Source organism: Triticum aestivum, chromosome 7A (assembly GCF_018294505.1).
Source record: "Triticum aestivum cultivar Chinese Spring chromosome 7A, IWGSC CS RefSeq v2.1, whole genome shotgun sequence".
In the NCBI taxonomy this organism is placed as follows: domain Eukaryota; kingdom Viridiplantae; phylum Streptophyta; class Magnoliopsida; order Poales; family Poaceae; genus Triticum; species Triticum aestivum.
The window spans coordinates 299,407,666-299,418,304 of NC_057812.1; the positions used below are offsets into that span (position 1 = coordinate 299,407,666).

Genomic DNA, 10,639 nt, shown 5'->3' on the forward strand with positions numbered 1-10,639 from the left:
TGCCAATATACTCTTTGCATGCTTGCTTGATGATTGCTTGACTTGTCCTACAATAGCTAAAATCTGCCAAGAACTAAAATTGGGAAAAGGTTAAGTTTTATTTGGTCAAGTAGTCTAATCACCCCCCCTCTAGACATACTTTCGATCCTACACCCCCCTAGTTTGTAGCTTTTCTACCTTTGCTTTCAAACTGCTCTTTGAGCTGCTGTATCAGAATATGTTGTGGTTTCGTTCTCAGCAATGGAACCGGGGAGATGCTCCCTCTTTTTCTAAAAATATATTTTATATGTTATTATATATTATTTTTATTGTCATCATATATTTAAAATATACTTACATATGTAAGAAAACAATATCCCATATCTTATTAACTTATAAAAATAATTTCTTAACAAATAAAATCCTGGATTGTTTTGGCACGAAAATCCTAGTGATTGTGTACAAAAGCTTGGTAAGATTTAAGGACGAATGTAATAATATCACTTATTATTTAAATATATTTATAACAAAATGCTCAGCACCTTTTTATTTTTTTGATAACATTGTTGGCCCAACCCAACATTATAATTAGAATCAGCCCAGCAAAATCGTGTATTTCGAGAAAGTGCAAATGGCCTGTAATTTTTTAGGAAATAAAATAAATGGGCCACATGGACGCTACATTATTTGTTCACCCAGCCCAGCTAATGGCTGTAATTTAAAAAAAAGATCAAATTGACTATAAATTCTACCTCGCAAAAAAAAGACTGTAAATTCTGAAAAAATGGGTTGAATACGTGCCACATTTTTGGAGGCTGAAATGTGGGCCAATAGGTCGAAGCCAACACATGTCGTTGTCAATTTAGTCAACAAATGATTCTGACATGTTAGCCGTTGGATTTACATCCAACGACCGGCATCCATCTTCAATGTCTCGTCTTCTTCCTCCAGCGCCGCCGGGACCACCTCCCGCCTCCTGCTGCTAGCAGCTCTGCTTAGCACGCTTCGCTATGAAGCGCTACTCCACCGTTGGCCATGCCATCCCTCCACCCCTCCACACCTCCTGTTCTTCTCCACCGACTGCCAAACCACACCGCACTAGAACCAGTTAACCCTCGTACACCTCTCCATCTACGATTCTACTCCCGCGTCTTCCCATCTCCGGCTCATTGCTATCCGGGGCCTCGCCGTCGTCCACCACCTTGGATGTGCTCGGCGCGGCATGGTCAACATGGTCAACGAACGACACCATCGGAAGTAGACTGTGCGTGGAGAGGCTGATAGCTGGGTCCATGGCCGCACACAAGGAAATGCCTCCTTATTACGCGCAAAATAATGATTCCTCCACCTGACATCTGGGACCCATCGGAAGGGCCACTGTATTTCGTGAAAATAATGTGCCCCCCGCTGACATGTCGGACTCACCAACTATCTTCGCACGCAAGGAAGTGCCTCCTTATTACGCCCAAAAAATGAATATTCCCCCTGCCAGCTGGAACCCAACATAGTGGGAGGCTGACTTGTGGGCCTACCAAATTGACGGGGACGGAGGGCTTTGTCAACTTAGTCAATATGAACGATTCTAGCTCCTGTTACCATATGATGTTAATCCAACGGTTCAACCTCTGGTCTTCTTGCTCCAGCCGCCCAAACCAGTGTCGGTCGTGCCGCGTGCTCCTGCCTCCCGTGGCCGGCTGTGATGACGCGGAGGCCTCACCGCCCCCTACTACTCCCACTGCTGGCCAGGCCATCCCTTTACTCACCCACACCCCCTGTTATTCTGCGGTGACAGCAGCCTCACACCGCAGTCGAACCAGTGAACCCTCGTACTCCTCTTCGCATGGGCATCCACTTCTGCGTCTTCCCCGGCTCCGAGTTGTCCCCTTCCTAGTCCTCGTCGTCGTCCACCGCCGTGGTGCTCTTGGCGCGGCGTGGTCAACATGGTCAAGGAACGACTTCCATCGGACGTGGACTGTACGTGGAGAGGCTGACAGCTGGGTCCATGGCCGGAGCAAGGAAGTGCCTCCTTATTACGCGCAAAATAATGGTTCCTCCACCTGATAGTGGGGACCCACCGGACGGGCAACCGTATTTCGTGAAAAAAAAACATTTCCCCCTGACTGCTGGGACCCACCAGCTACATCTTCGCACGCAAGGAAGTGCGTCCGGGCAAAAAAAACGATTCGCCCCCTGACTGCTGGGACCCACCAGCTACATCTTCGCACGCAAGTGCCTGATAGTCAGGACCCACCTGGTCGAAGCGTATGTAGCGTTGTCATTCTGGTCGTGAACATGTACGTACATATATATTGGTGGATGTAGAGGCGCGCACGTGTCATAGTAGAGGCGCGTATGTGTCGTAGTAGAGGCGCGTACGTGTCGTAGTAGAGGCGTGCACGTAGCATGTACACGTATGTATAGTGGCCAGGGTGCAAGAATGAAAATACGGCCACGTATGTGTACATACGGGCGGGTCTCGAACGCCTACTCGCGCATACGTACGGCCAGGGCTCGTGTACATGGCAGGGTCAAAACGGAGAAACAGCGTCGTCGTCGTGTTCATGGGGAGGCAACGGAATGCGTCGTGTTAATGGGGAGGCAACGGAATGCGTCATGTTCATCGGGAGGTAACGAACGTGTGGGAGCCAACCGGCTGGGTCGGAACGGAATGCGTGGTCGTGTTCATCGGGAGGGCTTGGACGGAACAGGCGATGGAAATGAGGCCTGGCGTACCGCAAAACGGAGGAAACAGCCTTGTGTTCGACTGGCCACATTCGAAACAGGATCATGTTCATCGGGAGGGGTCTGGCGTACCGCAAAATGGAGGAAATGGACCTCCTACGGTAGAAACGGGGGTCCTGTTGATCGGGAGGGGTGTGGCGTACCGCAAAACAGAGGAAATGGACCTCCTACAGTCGAAACGAGGGTCCTGTTGATCGGGAGGGGTGTGGCATACCGCAAAACGGACGAAATGGACTTGTGTTGGAGCGCTACGGTCAAAATGGGGGTCCTGTTCATCGGGAGGGGTGTGGCGTACCACAAAACGGGACTCCACGGGATACTGTTCATCTCCACCGTCGACCTCCTCCAGCCTCCACGGGCTACCGTCGACCTCCTCCAGCCTCCACGGGCTCCTGTTCATCCAACCTCCACCGCGCGCTACTCCACCGGCACTACAAGAAATATGTCAACTTGTGACCACCACTATTGGTCACTGAATGGTCACAAATTTCCATTTGTGACCTTTTTGTGACCAAAAACATAAGGTCAAAAGCTGGCCGTCATAAACTGACTATAGCGACCTTTCTTCTGGAATGGTCAAAGACGTTTATGACCAAAATACGTCTACTGTGGCGTTTTGGTCACTAGCAACCTCCCCAGGCCACGTAGGCATCCAACGTGGCAATCTGACGTGGCACAAGAATCAGCCCGGTCCAATTCGGTGTTTTACATGGGCCTAGCCCAACAATTCGGCCTTTTTAATATATTTTTCTTGTTAATTTTCGCTAGCTACATGGGCTTGGGCCATTAATTCAGCCTTTTTTTCTAAGATGCAGCCTTTTACAGTCTACTGGTTCTTTATTTTCGTCCTTTTTTTTGCCACTAGTCCCACCAATCAGATTGGTCCCACTTGTCATGCCTATCACAAAATTGATCCCACGCATCAAAAATTTCAAAATCTGTCAAACAACCATTATAACTTGTCAGGTTTCCATTTGACGGGTATTCAGATCACATACACAATCATTATTTCAAACAATCCAAATAGCAAATGAAATTCATCCAAAACAACATGGCATTAGTCTATTACAAATGTTACAGTATACTACAGCCCGGATAAGCCTACTACTGCCTACATTTACAACACATAATATGCTAGTCTTTGTTGATATGCTTCACAGCTTCGAACTTGGATTCGGACTTCACTTGTGCAAAAAACAAGAATGAACATATAAGAATAAGAATGTGTACAGAACATCAAACAGTAGCCAATGAGGGATCCAATAACTTATAAGCAAGAATTGACAGCAAATGAGATGTACATAAATAGTATGACTAACACTGACCAGTATGCGTTCATGGGTGCCTAAAATGTTCTCACTAGCTAGGATTTTTTTTAGTATACAATATACTGACATGTGCAACTCTCTAAATTGATCATAGAAATGAAAATTGTAGGTGTGCTGCAGGCCAGATCATCATATTTGAGCATTAATATTTCTGTATTACTACACAACAACTACAACACTAGGAGTACATAGCAACTAGTAGCAGAACTAGAAGAAATAACCAAATTGAGTCTACACTAATGTCATCAGGAACATGAGTATAACAAGCATCTTTCCTTACTGGGATACAGTGACACAGCAAAATTACTAGGATACAATAACACATACACATTGTTGATTTAACACGTTCAGAAACAATCTAGTGTGTATATTGTATTCTGTAAGGCTTGATTTAACACAATGAGGAACATTATTGATTTAAAACATGTCCCTAGAATGTACTACTCCTGCAAATATCAGAAGAGCATAAGCACACACTACATCTACTCCCCATACAATCACTTGCCAAACTCACAAGAGCATAAGCAAAAGACCAATGCATATTACCCAAGTTTCTTCAGTACTCGAGCATCACAAGGAAAAAGAGCAGTGCATCACTAGTGACTAAGTACAAACTAGTCAGATCTAGATGATATCAAACCGAATCAAATCAGCCACATCAAAGAAAGGAGAAAGTGATACAGCTAAAGAAAAAGATGGATGGAGGCAAGATAGAGAAGCAGCAGCCAACCTCATACTGCTCGGTCCACAGGCTGGTCCCGGTGGCCTGTTGGTAGCGGTCGAAGATCCCCTTGATGCTGCAAGTAGCACATGAAGAAGAAGAACAAAACGAAGCCGCCTTATAGAGGTAATCAAGCAAGCAAACAGAAGCAACAGTGTAGTAAAGAATGTATCACTATAGAAGGGGCATAATTTTTGTACAAGTTAAAATTGAACATGGTTTGTACTTCTCACATAAATCTTTACTCTTGTAAATTCAAAGCTATGTTTGATCCCAGATGACATGAGCTGATGATTATAATGTATGACACCCTACTGAAGCAACAAACAACTCCTGACTTATTACTACAAACAAAATAGTTCTTCCCAAGCCTCCATTTTAACAATGTATGAGTCCTGACATACGCGACCACATTTAGTACATAATGTGTGTGTTTTTGGCCTCGAGCATCTACCAAGTAAAATTACTACCCACAAGAAGCCTTCAAGTTCAGTCTTAGACAAGCCAAAGATTACAATATAAGTGCCAGACCCAATTGTAGCGAGCCATACCGCGTAATACGCCTTCTTGATCTCACCCTGGCCGGCGTCCTTCTTCACGCCGAGCATGTCGTAGTAGTCCCTCACCACCATGGGCCTGGTCCCTGCACACAGCCACAGACCTCAGGGCAAGCTCACCAAACCGGGAACAAATGAGAACCACAAGGATTAAGGTACACATGGCATTTTCCCAGTCTGCAGTCACTAAATAAATGAAAGGAGTATGACAGAAATACAGTAAAATAGTCTAGTTAACTTGTCGATTAAGAGACTAATGAAACGGTCATTCTAAGCATACCAGAGCTTCAAACCTCAAGCTAAACAGAGTAATACTAGTGCATACAAAACCTCAAGCTAAACAAAATGTGCAGTACCTAGGAAGTAATCATCATATTTTCACAAAAACAACATGCAATGCAGACATATATACTCATACAAGAAGATCACTGCCTGCAGTTTTATTTAGATGACATACACTGCAAATTTTTTAAGAGAAAATAACTGCACCGAGCAATTTACTTCATGATTAAGCAAGCAAGTCGACATGGCATCAAATCGAACACAAGCATAAAAGATCTATCAATCTGCATCATCAGTAGAGCTACACTACAGCAGGGCATTTCAGCATTATTTAACCCTTCAAATATTTTGTCAGAGTACATGCCACGAGTCTACACTCTATAGTAAACACAGCTATAGCACAAATCTGGGGTACCAACCGTTCAAAAGGACAACAAAACTGCATCTAAACAGCAGGGTTCTAGAAATCACAATACAAAATTGTGCATCTCACAGCTGACTCACACATATTTAATCTCAATAAAACTGGACTAACTACCCAATAATCAACCTCTTTAGCTCCAGTATTTTCAACCTGACCAATTTAGCTCCAATAACTAACAAGAGGTACAATCTTGGCTCAATTTAGCTCCATATTTTCTCCAGTGGGACAGGCACAATTTGCAGAGTGTGCTCAAACAAGAGGTAGTTATTCATCTCATCAGCTACAATCTTGGCCACCTGATATACCAAGAACTAATGGTTGGTACTGCAACTCTCTCGGACGAGTACTAACTAGAAAGAGCACCATGGGGACGGGGAGGGTTGGATGGAAATCTCACCAGGATGAGGTCGAAGATGAACCAGGAGGTGCCGAAGAGGAACACGGACAGGGACAGCAGGAACGACATGAACTCTAGCCCTCTTCGACCAACCTCTGCACAAGCACAACCACACGCATGGCTCATGACTCAGTAGTTAGCGCGTACACCAAACTGTTGACTATGGATTTCAGACATGTGTGCGTGCGTACCGTGAAGACGGTGATCCGTGAAGCTGATCGAGACGTCGACGTAGGGCACGGCGATGGCGCCAAGCCGCGATGCCGCCGCCGAGGACGACGAGGGAGAGGACCAGAACCCCCGCTCGCAGTCGGTGGTGGCGACCATGTCCACTACGGCCTCTGTCTCGGGCCGCGGGATGAGCACGCCGTCCCGGACAGTGACCACCAGGTCCTTCCAGTGCTTGTTCCTGAGTGGCGCGCTAGACGGGGAAGGGGCGGAGGCATCGGCAAGGACCCAGCAGAGATGGCGGTGGAGGTGCGGCGCCGAGGGTGGGACGAGCGCGGCGGCCCTGCGGTGGAGGGTGCCGACTGAGGCCTCCGGGACAGGCGGAGGAAGAGCGGCGGTCGTCCTCCGGGAGGCGGTGAGGAGTGGGTGGTGGCGTGCGGGCGCGGGCTGCGGGGTCGGATCTGAATCGGGAGGGATGGGATCGGCGGGGTGGCGGTGGCGATGTGGGAGACGAGGGGAGGTATGGGGGAGAGGGAGCGCTAGGGTTCGTGGGGTGAGAGGGTGAGGAAGTTTTCTCTTTTCTTTTTTTGAGACAAAGATGGGGAGTGAGGGAGAAAGGGCTGCCGTCGGATCCGAGTGCATCCGACGGCGTTTGAGCACGATCCGCGTGACATGTCCATGGACCAATCAGAACCCAGTAGATGTTATGACCTTCTAAATTGGTCGTAATCGATTAAAAATAAGGTGTTGAGCCATATTTTTTCAAAAAAGGTGTTGAATCATATAAACAATTATATGATATGAGAAACTCAAAAAGAAACATTTTCATTGTGTCACCAAATGTGACATAGTTTTTATGAAAACTAACAAACTTGGAATTGGAATAAGACAAATATCTTTTAAAAATTGTTATGAGAAATGAGTTTTTAGGGGGGGAATCATTTTCTATTTTTGGAGTGCAAAAAATGTTTACAGCACCACTCCATTTTCCAAAACTATAAGACAACATTTTATGTACAATTGACCAAATCTTTAGATGTAAAACGCTTTCGATCCACCTCTCATCAAAAAGACAAATTGTGTTTCAAAAAAGCATGTACCTCGACATTCTTTTGTTTTTCTTCTACTTTTTCACATGAAAAATTCAAAGAAATGATCTTATATTGAGCACAATGGTGCATCTTGGAATGGCAAACAATGTTACCTAAGAATGTTTTCATTTTCTTTGCACGGAAAAATCATTTTTCATTTTTCGAGTGCCCGAAAAGAGGCTTTTTTGTGAAGGACCTGCCAAATATTTGTTGCCAAATTGGACCATATCATTTTCTAAAAACTAGGCCATATTTAATGCACAATTGATCAAATGGTTGGGTGTAAAATGTTTTGATCCACCTCTCATGAAAAAGACAAATGTTCGCCGATTCAGTTGGAAGCGGGTCAAATTTGAACTGTAGCTGCCTTGTAGTATGCTCTTTATTTTTTTCAAAAATAATTTCTAGGTATATAAGTATCTATTTAATCAGAGAAATATCAAAAGGTTTCCAAGATTCAACCACTAGCTAGGAACGGTCATTCCCACCGGTTTGACCGCATTTTGAAACGGGCATAAAAAATTCAAAAAAAATCAAAACATTCTGAAACCTTCGCATTGTGTCATTATATGTGGACAATTTCCCAGGAAAAATAATAAACTTGTAATACGGCAATTATTTTAGAAAAGTGTTCTTTGAAACGAGGTATCATGTGTGGAGATCAATGGCTTTCAAGCCAAATGATCAATCTTATGGCCACATTCTTGGCATAGTTTGTTCAAATGATCTCATATTGTGCAAAAGGGTGCATTTTGGAATGGCAAACAATATTGCCTAAGGAAGTTTTCATTTTCTTTGGATGAAAAAACCATTTTTCCATTTTTCGAGTGCCCGAAATGAGGTTTTTTTGTGAAGGAACTACCAAATAAATTTTGTAAAAATGGACCAAATTGATTTTATAAAATACTAGGACATGTTTAATGCACAATTGACACAATGGTTGGGTGTAAAAAGCCTTGATTCACCTCTGGTGAAAAAGACAAATTTTCGCTGATTCAGCTGGAAGCGGGTCAAATTTGAACTGTGGCTGCCTCGTAGTTTGCTCTTTATTTTTTCCGAAAATCATTTCTAGGTACATAAGTATCTATTTAATCATAGAAACACCAAAAAAATTTCAAGATTCAACCACTAGCTAGGAACGGTCAAGCCCGCCGTTTTGACCGCATTTTGAAACGGGCATAAAAAATTCAAAAAAAATCAAAAAATTGGAAAACCTTCGCATTGCATCATTATATGTAACCAAGTTACCAGGAAAAATAATAAACTTGTAATACGGCAATTACTTTAAAAAAGTGTTCTCGGAAACAAGCTATCTAGTGTGAAGATTCATGGCTTTCAAGCCAAATGATCAATCTTATGGACACATTCATGGCATAGTTTGTTCAAATGATCTCATATTGTGCACAATGGTGCATCTTGGAATTCTAAACAATGTTGCCTAAGGGAGTTTTCATTTTCTTTGCACGGAAAATACATTTTCCGAGTGCCCGAAATGAGTTTTTTTGTGAAGGACCTACCATATATTTGTTGCAAAATTGGACCAAATCGATTTTCTAAAATACTAGGACATATTTAATGCACAATTGATAAAATGGTTGGGTGTAAAAAGTTTTGATCCTCCTCTCGTGAAAAAGACAAATTTCTGCCGATTCAGCAGGAAGTGGGTCAAATTTGAACTGCAGCTGCCTCATAGTTTGCTATTTATTTTTTCCAAAAATAATTTCTAGTTACATAAGTACCTATTTAATCAGAGAAACACCAAAAAAATCCCAAGATTCAACCACTAGCTAGGAACGGCCATTCTCGCCGTTTTGACCGCATTTTGAAACGGGCATAAAAAATTCAAAAAAAATCAAAAAATTGGGAAACCTTCGCATTGTGTCATTATTTGTGGCCAAGTTCCCAGGAAAAATAACAAACTTGTAATATGGCAATTATTTTAAAGAAGTGTTCTCAGAAACGAGCTATCACGTGTGGAGATCAATGGCTTTCAAGCCAAATGATCAATCTTATGGCCACATTCATGGCATAGTTTGTTCAAATGATCTCATATTGTGCACAAGGGTGCATATTGGAATGGCAAACAATGTTGCCTAAGGAAGTTTTCATTTTCGTTGGAAGAAAAAACCATTTTCCATTTTTTGAGTGCCCGAAAGGAGGTTTTTTGTGAAGGAACTACCAAATAATTGTTGCAAAATTGGACCAGATCATTTTTATAAAATACTAGGCCATATTTAATGCACAATTGACAAAATGTTTGGGTGTAAAAAAATTTGATCCACCTCTCGTGAAAAAGACAAATTTCCGTCGATTCAGTTGGAAGCGGGTCAAATTTGAACTGCAGCTGCCTCATAGTTTGCTATTTATTTTTTCCAAAAATCATTTCTAGTTACATAAGGACCTATTTAATCATAAATACATGGTTTGGTGGCAATACGTCGAGGTTTGGGCGGTGGCCGAGGGCCCCAACTCTAGAGCGTGTAAACTCGCATGCCCGTCGCGTGGTCACCGTGTGACCATAATGTTGCCATGTGTTCTGGGCGGCCTAGGCATGTCTAGTGGGTTGGGCACTCCCCAGGTTGGTGCTAGGAATAAAATTACAACATAAGATTCTCATGAGGAGACCGATCGATGCTCAAACATGAATTAGCAGCCAAGTGTTTGGTTAGCGGTACGGGAAATGCACATGGCCAATGGGCGTGAGTTTTGGCTGAGGATGATCATCTACTAAGGAGAATGTCTTCACAAATTTTTAGCTCAAAAGGAGGATCCTAGGTGTTACTTGCTTTGCAAAGTACCACGCTGGACAAAAATATGAATGTTGAAGCTGGGCTCAAAATAATGAATGGAGTGAGATGAAATTTTGTGGAGGATGGTTATTTGGGCATAGGAAAGCATTGTAGAAAATTTATAACATTTGGACATGCCAAAGTAGTACTTCCTTCACAAT

The 10,639-nt window shown here is 43.4% G+C and overlaps 1 pseudogene; it reads right to left on the reverse strand.

Moving 5' to 3' along the window:
• Positions 1-4,667: 4,667 nt before the first annotated feature.
• On the reverse strand, positions 4,668-10,179 carry LOC123153304 (uncharacterized; annotated as a pseudogene).
• Positions 10,180-10,639: the final 460 nt, after the last annotated feature.